The 10452-nt window shown below is 37.8% G+C and overlaps 1 non-coding gene across 1 annotated transcript; it reads left to right on the forward strand.

Moving 5' to 3' along the window:
- The first annotated feature begins 3768 nt into the window (after positions 1-3768).
- On the forward strand, positions 3769-3897 carry LOC118989948 (small nucleolar RNA SNORA17). Its single transcript, XR_005067134.1, has one exon. It is a non-coding gene; the product is annotated as a small nucleolar RNA SNORA17 (small nucleolar RNA).
- Positions 3898-10452: the final 6555 nt, after the last annotated feature.

Genomic DNA, 10452 nt, shown 5'->3' on the forward strand with positions numbered 1-10452 from the left:
ACTGACAGTCATAGCAGATCAATCTAATACATAGGAACAAACACTAAGAAGTAGGAAAAATGGGGTAGACAAAGAAACAGGCCCCAAATGAAAGAACAGAAGAAATCTTCAGAAAAAAAGTGATAAATGAAATGGAGGCAAGCAATTGATCAAATATAGAGTTCAAAGTAATGATTATAAGAATCCTCAATACCGTAAAAATGGATATAGAAACCATGAAAAAGGGCTAGTCAAAAATAAAGAATACAATTTCTGGAATGGAAAATAAACTGGAAGGAATAAAGAGTAGGTTGACAGAAGCAAATGACCAAATCAATGATTTGGAAGACAAGGTAGAAAAAAACAAAGCAGCAAAATAAAGGAAATAATGTTTAAAAATGAAGACAGTTTAAGGGGTATTTGAGGCAAGATGAAGCATAACATCTGCTTCACAGGGTACTAGAAGAAAAGAGAGAACAAGGGATCAAGAACCTATTGGAAGAAATAATGACCAAAAACTTCCCTAACTTGGTGAAGGAAGAAGACACACAAGTCCAAGAAGCTCAGAAAGTCTCAAACAAGATAAACACAATGAAGACCACACCAAGAAACATCATATTTAAAATGACAAAGATTAATGGATGGAACTGGAAAGCATTATGCTAAGTGAAATAATCCAGGAAGTAAACTACAAATACCATATGATCTCATCCATAAGTGGAATCTAATCAACAAAACAAACAAGGGAGCAAAATATAACCAGAGACATGGAAATAAAGAACAAACTGACAGTAACCAGAGGGGAGAGGAAAGGGAAATAACAAGGTGAAGAATGAGAAAGGTCATGAAGGAACATGTATAAAAGACCCATAGACAACAGGGGCAGGATTAAATGTGGGAGGTAGAGGTGGGTAGTGTGGGGGATAGTAATGGGGGGAAGTGGGGACAACTTTAACTCACAGCAATAAAAAATTAATTAATTAAAATTTTTAAAAAATAGTTTGTTACTACCAAATCAGCATTACAAGAAATGTTAGAGTATCTGCAAGAAGATGGAGAAGGAGAAGGAGGAGGAGGAGAAGGACAAGGACAAGAAGAAACATAGTTAAAAGAATAAATGGCAATAATTATGAACTTATCAATAATTAATTTTCACACAAAATTACTTTAAATATAAATCACTTTATATTTAAAAATCACTTTATTTTTTTAATTTAATTCAAGTACAGTTTTCTGTTTTATATTCCCTGCCCTGCCTGCCCCCAGTGCTCCCCACCTCCCTCCCATTTCCTCCCCCCACCTTAATTATTGTCCATGTGCCCTTTATACTTATTCATGTGAGTCCCTCCCCTTTTCCCCTATGATTCTCTCCCCTCTCCTCTGGGACCCTGTCAGCCTGTTCCGTATTTGAGAAATACCATATGAGCTCACCTTTAACAGGAATCTAAACAACAAAACAAACAAGCAAGCAAAATATGACCAATGACACTCAAATAAAAATCACTGTAAATATTCCAATTAAAACATATAGGGTAACCTGATGGACAAAAGAATCAAAGACATGGATACATGGAAGAGACTAGAAGCTGTTAGAGGAAAGGGAGTTTGGGTAATTGGATAAAAAATGGTGAAATAATTAAGCAACATATATATCTAGACGATGGTGTGGTGATAGCCAGAAGTAAAGGGGAATGGGGGCTAGGTGGAGGTGGGCAAAGCAGGGAGGTTGGAGACAGAAAAAGACTTTGCTTGGGGCAATGGGTGCATGATGTGTTGTGCAGATGATGGTATGTTGAGAAATATACTTGAAACCTGTGTGGGTTTGTGAACCAATGTAACCCTGATAAACTCAACTGAAAAAGAGGTTTCTTACCAAGGCACATGAGCAAAATCAAATATAAAGGAAAGACAAAGGGTAGCAAAATAGATAAGGAATCAAAGTCCATATATAAACTCTCTATAACAAACTCAGCTCACAAAGAAAGATACACACAGGTGAAGAGTAAAGGTATGGAGAAAAACATTACATGCACATGGAAAGGTCAAAAACTGGTGTGGCCATACTCATCACTGACAAAATAGACTTTAAAACAAAGGCTATAGTAAGAGACCAAGAAGGATACCATGTAATGATAAAGGGAATAATCCAACAAGAGGCTATAACCCTCATAAATATTATGCACCCAACATATGAATATCTAAATATGTAAAGCAAATCTTGATGGATGTAAATTGGCAGATTGACAGTAATATAGTCAGAGTAGAGGATTTTAGCATTCCATTGATATCAATGGATAGACTTTCCAGAAAATTTAGACAGAAAATCAACAAAGAAATCAACAAGGATTTAGACAGAAAAATCAATGAGGAAAATGATAGTCTTAAATGATCTACTAGTTTACATGGATTTAATAGATATCTTCTGAGTATTTGATCCCAAACCAGTAGAATATATAGTCTTCTCAAGTGAACATAGAACACTTTCTAGGGTAGACCATATGTTAGGACACAAAACAAGTCTTAATAACTTTAAGAAGATTGAAATCATATCAAGTTATTCTCTGATCACAATAGTATGAAACTGTAGATATTAATCACCAAAAACCCCACATAAACTGAAAAACACACAAAGATGGCTAAATAACATGTTACTAAACAATGAATGGCTTAACAATGAAATCAAATAAGAAATCAGAAGAGACCTTGAAACAAATGAAAATGAGAACACAATCACCCAAAAATCTATGGGGCACAGCAAAAGCAGTCCTAAGAGGAAAATTGATGGAATTAGAGGAGTAACTCAAGACACAAGAAAAACTCAAATAAACAATCTAACTTTACATGTAGAGGAAAAAGAAAAAGAATAACAATGGCCAAAGTGAGTGGAAGGGAAAAAATATTAGAGATCAGAGAAGAAATAAATGAAATAGAGTCTTTAAAAAACAATAGAAAAGATCAGTGAAACCAAGAGCTAGCTGGTTCTTTGAAAAGATAATCAAGATTGACAAACCTTTAACCATACTCATCAGAGAAAACAGGGCAAGTACCCAAATAAGTAAAATCAGAAATGAAAGAGAAGTAAAACTGACACCAAAGAAATGTGTTTCTTACAAAAGATTGTAAGAAAATACAAACAACTATATGGCAACTAATTGGACAATCTGGAAGTAATGGATGAATTCCTAGAAACATACAATCTTCTGAAACTAAATCAGAAAGTATCAGAGAATGTGAATAGACTTATTAAACTAGTGGAACTGAAGTAGTAATAAAAAAACTCCAAAGAAACACAAATCCTGAAATAGTCTCACAAGTGAATTTTATCAAACTTTAACAAAACCTAATGACTATCCTTCTTAAACTGTTCCAAAAAATGTCAAAAGTAGGGGAGACTCCCAAGCTCATTTTATGAGGACAGCATTACTCTAATTTCAAAATCAGGTAAAGACACTGCAAGGAGAAAAAGTTACAGGCCAATATCCCTAATGAACATAGATGCTAAAATTCTCAACAAAATACTAGCAAACCAGGTTCAGCAATACATTAAAAAGATCATACGCCATAGTCGATTGAGATTTATTTAAGGGATGCAAGGTTGGTATGTATCTACAAATCAATAAATGTGATACATCACATAAGCAAAATGTAGGGTAAAAATCACAGGATCATATCAATAGATGCAGAAAAAGCATTTAATAAAATTTAGCACCCATTTATTTAAAAAAAAAACATCCGAGTAGTGTGGGAATAGAGATAATATACTTAAAGTCAGTAAAAACCATATATAACATTGCCCCTAGAGGCATTGTAGATGTGGCTGCTGTGTCACATCTGTGTCATTAGGTGGCAGAAAGCAGAGTGGCCTGTCTATGCCTACTGTTGTGGAGTGAGTGCCTGGATGATTGATGGTCTGACACTTGGCAAAAAAACCACCCCAAAACATATGACAAACTCACTGCCAGCATCATACTCAATGGAAAAAAGCTACAAGAGTTTCCCTTAAGATCAGGAACAAGATCTTAAGATCTACAAGAGAGGTATGTCTGCTTTCACCACTGTTTTTTTTTTCAAATTCTATTTTATTTATTTTTAGAGAGAGGGGAATAGGGGAGAAAGAGAGGGAGAGAAACATCAATGTGTGGTTGCATTCATGAACCCACTACAGGTGTCCTGCCCACAACCCAGGCATGTCCTGACTGGGAATCGAACTGACAACCCTTTGATCAGCAGGCCAGCACTCAATCCACTGAGCCACACCAGCTAGGGCTGCTTTCACTACTCTTACTCAACATAGATAGTACTGAAAGTCTTAACCACAGCAATTAAACAAAAAGAAGAAATAAAAGGCACCCAGATTGGAAAGAAAGAAACAAAATGGTCATTATTTACAGATGATTTGATACTTCATATAGAGGACCCTAAAATGTTCAAGAAAAAGCTATTAGAATTAATAAGTGAATTTAGTAAAGTAGCAACACACAAAATGAATATCCAGAAATTAATTGCATTTTTATACACCAATAATGAACTATCAGAGAGGGAAATTAAGAAAACAATTCTATCACAATTGCTTCAAAAACAATAAAATACATAGGAATAAATTTAACCAAGATTGTTAAAGACCTGTATTTGGAAAGTTAAAAGACACTGAATAACGAAATTGAAGTATAAATAAATGGAAGTATATACCATGTTCCTGGGTAGAATTAAGATCATTAAAATGTCCATACTACCCAAAGCAATCTATAGATTCAATGCAATTTCTATCAAGATACCAATGGCATATTTCATAGAACTAGAAAAACTATTCCAAAAATGTGTGTGAAATCAAAATAGGCCCTGAGAAATCTCAAGAAAGAAGAACAAAATTAGAAGAAGTATGCTACCTGATATCAAACAACACTACAAGTCCATAGTAATGAAAACAACATGTTGCTGGCATAAAAACAGACAAATAGATCAATAAAACCAATTGGAGAGCTCAGAAAGAAGTCCACATACTTATTATCAATTAATATTTAACAAAGTAAGCAATAACATACAATGAAGTAAAGATAGTCTGTTCAATAAATGGCATTGGTAAAATTGGACAGATACATGTAAAAAATGAAACTAGACCCTCTTCTTACACCATACACAAAAATAAACTTAAAATGGATTAAAAACTTAAATGTTAGACTCAAAACTTTAAAGCCTTGGAAGAAAACATAGGCAGTAAAATCTCAGATATTTCTTGTAGCAATATCTTTTCTGATGTATTGGCTCAAGCAAGGGAAACAAAAGAAAGAAAAACTAAATAGATGAGAATATACCAAAATAAAAAATTTTTGCACGGCAAAGGAAAACCAGTAACAACATGAAGGACAACCCACTGAATAGGAGAACATATTTATATCTGATAATAATACATCTCATAAAAGGTTAGTATCCAAAATTTATAAAGAATTTTAAAACTCAACCCTAAAACACCAAACAACCCAATTAAAAAGTGGGCAAAGGGTCTGAACAGACACTTCTCCAAAGAGGACATAGAGATGGCCAATAGACATATGTAAAGATGCTCACTGTCACTAATCTTCAGAAAAAATGCAAATTAAAACCACAATGAGATACCACCTCACAACTGAGGGAATGGCTATCATCAACAAATCAACAAGCAACAAGTGCTAGGGAGGATGTGAAGAAAAGGGACCCCTCATGCATTTTAGTGGGAATGCAGTTTGGTGTAGCCACTATGGGAAGCAGTGTGGAGTTACTTCAAATAGTTAAATATGAAACAGCTTTATGAATCGGCAATTTCACTTATTGGATATGTCGGAAGAATCCTGAAACAATAATTTGAAATAATATATGTTTACCCCTATGTTCACTGCAGCATTATTTGAAATAACCAAGATTTTAAATCAGCCCAAGTGTCCATCAGTGGATGAGTAGATTAAAAAACTGTGGATTATTTGTATGATGGAGTACTACTTGGCTGTAAAAAAAAAGGAAATATTAAACTTTGCAACAGCATGGATGTATCTAGATAGCATTATGCTAGGTGAAATATGCCAATCAGAGAAAGACAAGTACCACATAATTTCACTCATATGTAGAATCTAATGAACAAATAAACTAACAGAATGGAAACAGACTCATAGAGAACAGACTGACAGCTGTAGAGATGAGAGAGGGGCTTGCCTGGAGTGATGACAAGGGTGAAGGGATTAACCAAAATAAACAAAAAAACTAACAGATACAGACAAAGTCTGTATGGTGATTGCTGGGTAAGGGCAGGGAGGAGGGTCAGGATAGGTAGGAGAGGGTAAAGGGGGCATAAATGATGATGGAAGGAGACTTGACTTAGGGTGGTAAGCACACAATACAATATACAGACAATGTATCATACAATTGTACACATAAAGCTTATATAATTTCTATTAATCAATGTCACTCCAATAAATTCAATGGAAAAGAAAAAATAGTGATATAATTATCTTGGAAATGAAGTTAGATGGCTTTCATGCCTTTACCTGCATAAAGTGAAAATTATAAAATTTATTTAACTTTATATGAATAAATATATTAAATCACTTCTGAGGAAAGGAGATTTATCAAAGGAAAGGAATACTAAACAGGTAAATAAGTGTTGATTGATTGAGAAATGGGAGAATGCCTAGAGAGGATTTGGCAAAGAAAAGGGAGGGTAAAGGCCCAAAGACATCATCATTTTCTCCCCAGTTTGCACTGGGCCAGTTCAAAAACTTTAAATAAGATTTTTATCTACTAAGAGGTTGGTGGGGACCACTCTACCTGGTTTCAGGAGTTGTAACTACCTCCCATGGCTAAGGATGAGCTAGTGACCTCCGGAATGCAAGCCCCAGGAGACAAAGCTTGTCTCTGGTAGTGAATGCTGCCTCAGTTTCCTCTCCCTGCCCCCAAAGCATGGTCAGAAATCAATGACAGGTAAGACTCCTCACAGAGGGGCAACCTAAGCCAGACTCGATTGCTTGAGAAACCATCATGGAAGGACTTGGGGAGGGGGGCTGCAACAAAGAGGGAACAATGGACCCTGGCCCCCCACAACTATGTGACATAGCCTGAGTCCCCATGTCCTCTGAAAGAAGCACTTCCTGGCTCTAATCCACTTAAGCCTGAAATCCTGATGGGGAGAGGTGAAGCTCCTTGCCTTGCTAGAGCCGTATCCGGGGAAATCTGGCATAAGAAAGAATTCCTAAAAATCCTGTGAAACTTGCTTGCTAAGAATGTTTTCATTCATATGTTAAAGATCTGAGCAGGAAATTAGTATGTCTCCCAAAGTTTCTGTAGCCCCCTTTCCTGACAGACACTGACTCAGACTAAGCCCTCAGATTTCTTTGAAATGTTATCTACTGTTTGATCCTTGCCACCCTATATTCCTGTGTATTATGACCCAATAAAAGCCCCTGAAGGAAGGGGCTCCTGGCCTTTTTCCTCTGAGAAACTGGCCACCTCTCCTCCCCAAGAAGATCATGTCTTGCGAGTGTTTACTTTCATCCGTGGCGGGCAGGGGGACTTAAGGGCAAAGTCACCCCCAAAAGGGCCATGGACATAGCGACTTTTTCCCACCATCTGCACTTATCCCCTGAACTCCCTGTTCACTGTAGCTGTTCTAACCCACTGAGATACGCAATAGTGTGAAGAGCATTAAATTCCTGGGAACAGAATTTGCAGAATAAGCCTCCATCTTCTAGAAATTACAATGTAAGGCAGAGAAAGAGAATTAGTAAAATTATAATTCACAAAGATATTGTGAAATTGAAATGTTTGGGACTTAGTCTAGGCTTATCTCACCCACACCTTTATTTCTGGATGAGGGTATAGATGATGAGGTTCATTAAGAGATCCAGAGCCCTCGGCAAACACCAGCCAATGCCAAGACACTGATTCAGATCCCTTGAGTCCAGAAAAATTACCTGACCTGATGACAGCATTGAAAGAATTTTTAACAAATTATTCCTTTTATGTAGATCGCATTGAGCAGAAGGCTTTCAGAATATGGCAATCAATCAAACTCAGAGACTTATAGCTGGGAGTGAACTCAGAAGATATAACAAGCCCCTAATTTTACAAAAGAGAGAACAGACCCAAATCAGTGTAGTCAACTCTGTCACAGAACTATTGAATGTCAAGAACAAGGACATGAGACCAAGTCCTCTGGGTGTCTTCCACCACACCACCATGACTGTTTGTCTGTGACCAGAAAATACCAATTACTTAACGTCATAGCCATTTATGCTTATTGCTATGGAACCACAGAAAATGAGCCCAAGATTACCACTTTGCGCCGTCAAATACAGATGAGCAGCCTGGAGGGCCATGGTTGCCAAAAGAATCTATTAGCACAAAACATTTTCCCAATCAGAGGGTGAAAATTTGTGTTTATTTAGTAAAAAGATAAACCTTGATCATTTCTCAATCAAGATTAGCCAAGGTTCCAGAGGATGAATTGCCTAACAGATAAAATTCTGGGAAATGTCTAAGAGCTCTATCTCTTTTACAATAAAGTGCTCCAGATGTCCAAATGCCATGCCAGGGAAGCAAGAGACTCGGAGGTGGCCAGATACCATGGCTATTAGACCAGTCTAAAGAGGCTACTCCTGGTACTATGCTCCATGCCACACAACATAATCTGAAATATCTTACCTTCCTACCAAAGAGAGCCCTGATCTTCTGACTGGGGGCCAGGATTTATCTGCTCACTTGATGAATGACCCACAGTGAAATTAAAGATCTTAAGAAGATTTCAAATGTCTTCTATCTGGAGCATCCACCCCAAACCCAAGGCTGGAGGTCTGGGAAAACATTGAGCAGCTGGGGTTGGGAAGGCTCTATACATTTGTTCAGGCTGTGGAACATGGCATTCCTCCTACTCCAGGTCATTGTCCTGAAAGAGGGCACAGGCTATTTAAGCACAAGGCAAGAATTGTTGCTTGAAAGGCACCATCATATTTACAGAAGAATATGCAACCTTATATAAATCAAATGTAATCCCCAGGTTGTGCAGAGATCTGTATGGGGCGGAGCCCCTGATGGTCCAGAGCCCACTGGAGCAGTGGGGGTGGACTGCTGCTTGCTGCTCCAGTCTGGTTCTCCCTCAGAGGATGAGCCACGCAGCAGCCTGAGTGCTTCTGAAGCCCCAGAAGCCTTCTCTTGAAGGCATACTGGTTGTGATGGAAAAACAGGAACACCTTTAACTCAGCTAGACTTATTTCTTGGCCCCAAGCAAAAAAATTCAGAAAATACTTTTGATCTTTTAAAAATAAAAAATGAACACATTTCTACTACTTTTATGCTCCCCTCCCCCTACCAATTCTTGCAAAGAAGGAGGATGACTGGATAACACTGAGTAGTTACAAAACATTCATCTAAAATAATTAACTTTATAATATTATACTATGATATATAGTTCTGATTACAGGACCCCCAGTCTAAACTTACCCACCATTCACTGAAAGCCAGTGCTTCTCAAAGGTGGGCAGAAAGTAGTTCTCTTTCAGTCAATTTCTTTTGAGTCAACAACAATAACAATAATCAAAAGGGAAAATATGTCCCTGGAAGTGCTATGAATTGAAAATGGAGTGGGGGGCACAAGCCATGGGTTTGGTGGCCAGCCCCACCACTTCAGCCAGCTTCCAGGACTTTGAGCCTCAGCGTCGCAGGATGATGACAATGCATCTGCCTGGATCTGGGAGTGCTAGACAGGGTAAAATGCACAGACGCCTGGTCTGTGCCTGGGCACAGCACGTCCACACTGAACCAAACCATGGCTCAGGCTCTGCGCTCAAAGTATGGCCATAGCAGTCACCAACAAGCCTGCCCACCTGGCACTACCCATCTAGTGGAAAAGTTTCTTTTCTGCCTCCATACCATTTTTTGGGCCACTGACCTGTTTATGCATGCACTCATTTCTTCAGACAATAATAGTGCCTGTGCATAGAGTCACCTCTCAGTGCCCCCTATAGGCTTCTCTCATAGTCTCCCCCTAAGCCCCTCCCTCCTCTTCTTTACGCTATGCTCACTCACACTCATGTACATATTACTCTCTCTTTCTCTCTCTCTCTCACACACACACAGAGTCACCCCAGGACTCACTGAACTACTCGAAGGTGATGTGAAGAATGAGGCAATCCTTTAGCTGTTCCTGGGCTGTGGCAAGATAAGCACAGAAATCAGGAGTAGACATTTAGCATTATAGCATTTTGACAGAGTAATTCAAGTAATACCTGTTGAATCTAAAGATAAGTGACTAAATTTGTACTTTGTATGTCTTTATTTTTTATTTTTAGTAATTTATTTTTATCATGGTTTATAAAAATGTAGGCCTACTATTACCAAACAGAGGTCCAAGGCGGGGTGTAATATTTGGCCCACTGAGGGATGCCAAAAATTGTTACAGAAAACAGGGGACCCTCCCAAGGACAGTATACTAATACCTATTGGGCTCTTCTG

Source organism: Sturnira hondurensis, unplaced genomic scaffold (genome assembly GCF_014824575.4).
Source record: "Sturnira hondurensis isolate 20B ecotype Veracruz unplaced genomic scaffold, ASM1482457v3 Scaffold0006667, whole genome shotgun sequence".
Lineage (NCBI taxonomy): Eukaryota > Metazoa > Chordata > Mammalia > Chiroptera > Phyllostomidae > Sturnira > Sturnira hondurensis.